Genomic DNA, 2,500 nt, shown 5'->3' with positions numbered 1-2,500 from the left:
TACGGTGACCGGCAGCTCCAACGCCAGCGCCACAGAAGGACAAAAGCCCCACTTGGGTGCCGAAGCGAACTCTCCCAGCACAGCGCACGCGCCAACACATCCGCACAGCTGCGATACAAACCACCAGCGACAACCGCTGGGGCGACCGAGCAGCAGACGGCGTCGCGGCGCCGAGCGCCGGGCGGCGGCGCATCCTCAACGCACACAGTCCTCAATCGGACCAGCACACTGAAGATGTCCACCGCGCTTCGCACCGGGCCCGCGAGGACCTACTTTGGCCGCACGGCGCCGCGCGCAGGGTGCGCCGGCGCGCAGCTGCGACGCCTGCCGCGTCCGTCGGCCGGCGCGCCTGCCACTGGCCGCCCCCACCAGCCGGCTGTAGCGCGTGCGCCCACGCACCGCGCGGCCAGCACGCCGGGAGGCGCCCCCTCACCGGCCGGGGACGGTCCCACCCAGCCACCGCCGCGTATCGCTTCACACCCAGATGCCGTTCAGTTTCGTCGGCATGGTGGGTATCGCTGGAACAACCGGTTAGTACCTCAACCTATCGTCGCCATCACCGATTCACCCCTAGCGAGAACAACCGCACCACAACAGGTTACCATTTGTTCATTTGCGTAACTTCACCAGAAAACGCAGGCGTCCATCGCCATTTGCAACTTCAACGATTATTGCATGCCTGTGTCAGGTGTCACGCCACACTACGTCTGCCCACATACACGCAACAAAATGTGCACGCCTAGACAATACGTGGAAGGTGGCCCCCGTACGTATGCGATGTCCATTGCTCGAACGACTGTCAACCGGCCTCTGTAGCATGTCGCAGATATGGAACGCGGTGCACCATGCCATCACGGTGTGTGAGGAGAGACGACTAGGTCCGAATACATCAACAGACAGCTCATGCTGATCGCCATCCACGGCGTCCGTTCCTCCCACACGTCTCTATGGCGTACCACACTGCAATCCAGCTCTCATAGGGAGACGACACGTAGCTGCGTGCACAATATTTGCACTGTATGGTCCGCCGTTTTTGGGCGCAGTCGTTGTGCGGTCACACATGTGCCACGATGTATCATTCAGTACATAAGGACGAATGTGCAGTACAGATTGTGGTTCACGCGTACGACATCAGCGGACAGTTGACACAGGCCGCACCACAACGTAGCCTGAGTACGTCGCATGCGAAGGGCATTGAACATGCAAACTTCTCACCAACCAGCTTGCGAAGGCAGGGGGCAAGGTGGGGACGTGGGGAGGGGCGGCATGTACGTCCTGCTGCCATCCACATTACAGTGTACAGCAGGAGCATGTGGAAAGTGAGCAAGACTTGCAAGGTGTTTAACATGAAGCGATACACAGGGGTGCGGGCAGTGCGAGTAGCGAACTATATTGCGAGGGTTGCGGGTGGGCAACACTACAGTAATTGAACGAGTCGTATAACAATTACAGAGCAGGTTTAGGCGACAACGTGGGTTACGTTAAGGCGACAACATGGGTTAGGTTAAGGCACAACATGGGTTAGGTTAAGGCACAACATGGGTTAGGTTAAGGCACAACATGGGTTAGGTTAAGGCACAACATGGGTTAGGTTAAGGCACAACATGGGTTAGGTTAAGGCACAACATGGGTTAGGTTAAGGCACAACATGGGTTAGGTTAAGGCACAACATGGGTTAGGTTGAGGCACAACATGGGTTAGGTTAAGGCACAACATGGGTTAGGTTGAGGCACAACATGGGTTAGGTTGAGGCACAACATGGGTTAGGTTGAGGCACAACATGGGTTAGGTTAAGGTACAACATGGGTTAGGTTAAGGTACAACATGGGTTAGGTTAAGGTACAACATGGGTTAGGTTAAGGTACAACATGGGTTAGGTTAAGGTACAACATGGGTTAGGTTAAGGTACAACATAGGTTAGGTTAAGGTACAACATAGGTTAGGTTAAGGTACAACATAGGTTAGGTTAAGGTACAACATAGGTTAGGTTAAGGTACAACATAGGTTAGGTTAAGGTACAACATAGGTTAGGTTAAGGTACAACATAGGTTAGGTTAAGGTACAACATAGGTTAGGTTAGGTTAGGTTAGGTTACACGTTGTTGTACGGAAAGGTGTAGGGGGGGGGGGGGCGGGGGCGGCAGGTTCGTTGATAGTGATTATAGTAAGTGAATGCTTGTGACATGATCAGATTTGTCACGTCAGGATGCACCTTTGGCTTATTAGAGGCGGCGCTCCAATTCTATGCTTGTGTGAGACCTGTGTCTTTGACTCATGTCATTGTTTGTGCGCTGTGACAGGAGGTACTATTGTGATGTTGGGTGCACCGTTGTATAGGACATGTGTGGGTGTTGGTGCCTGGTCTGCGCAATGGTGGATGTCGAAAGGCTGGGATATTGTATTTTCCGCACGGACCTCCTGGTCTGGTTGTGATAGTGTGGATTGTGTAATGTGGCGGAGAAGATGCACTGGATGTTGTTCCATGCTGGTGCTTACATATT

This window comes from Schistocerca piceifrons, unplaced genomic scaffold (genome assembly GCF_021461385.2).
Source record: "Schistocerca piceifrons isolate TAMUIC-IGC-003096 unplaced genomic scaffold, iqSchPice1.1 HiC_scaffold_185, whole genome shotgun sequence".
NCBI classification, from domain to species: domain Eukaryota; kingdom Metazoa; phylum Arthropoda; class Insecta; order Orthoptera; family Acrididae; genus Schistocerca; species Schistocerca piceifrons.
This window is presented reverse-complemented; position numbering follows the sequence as displayed.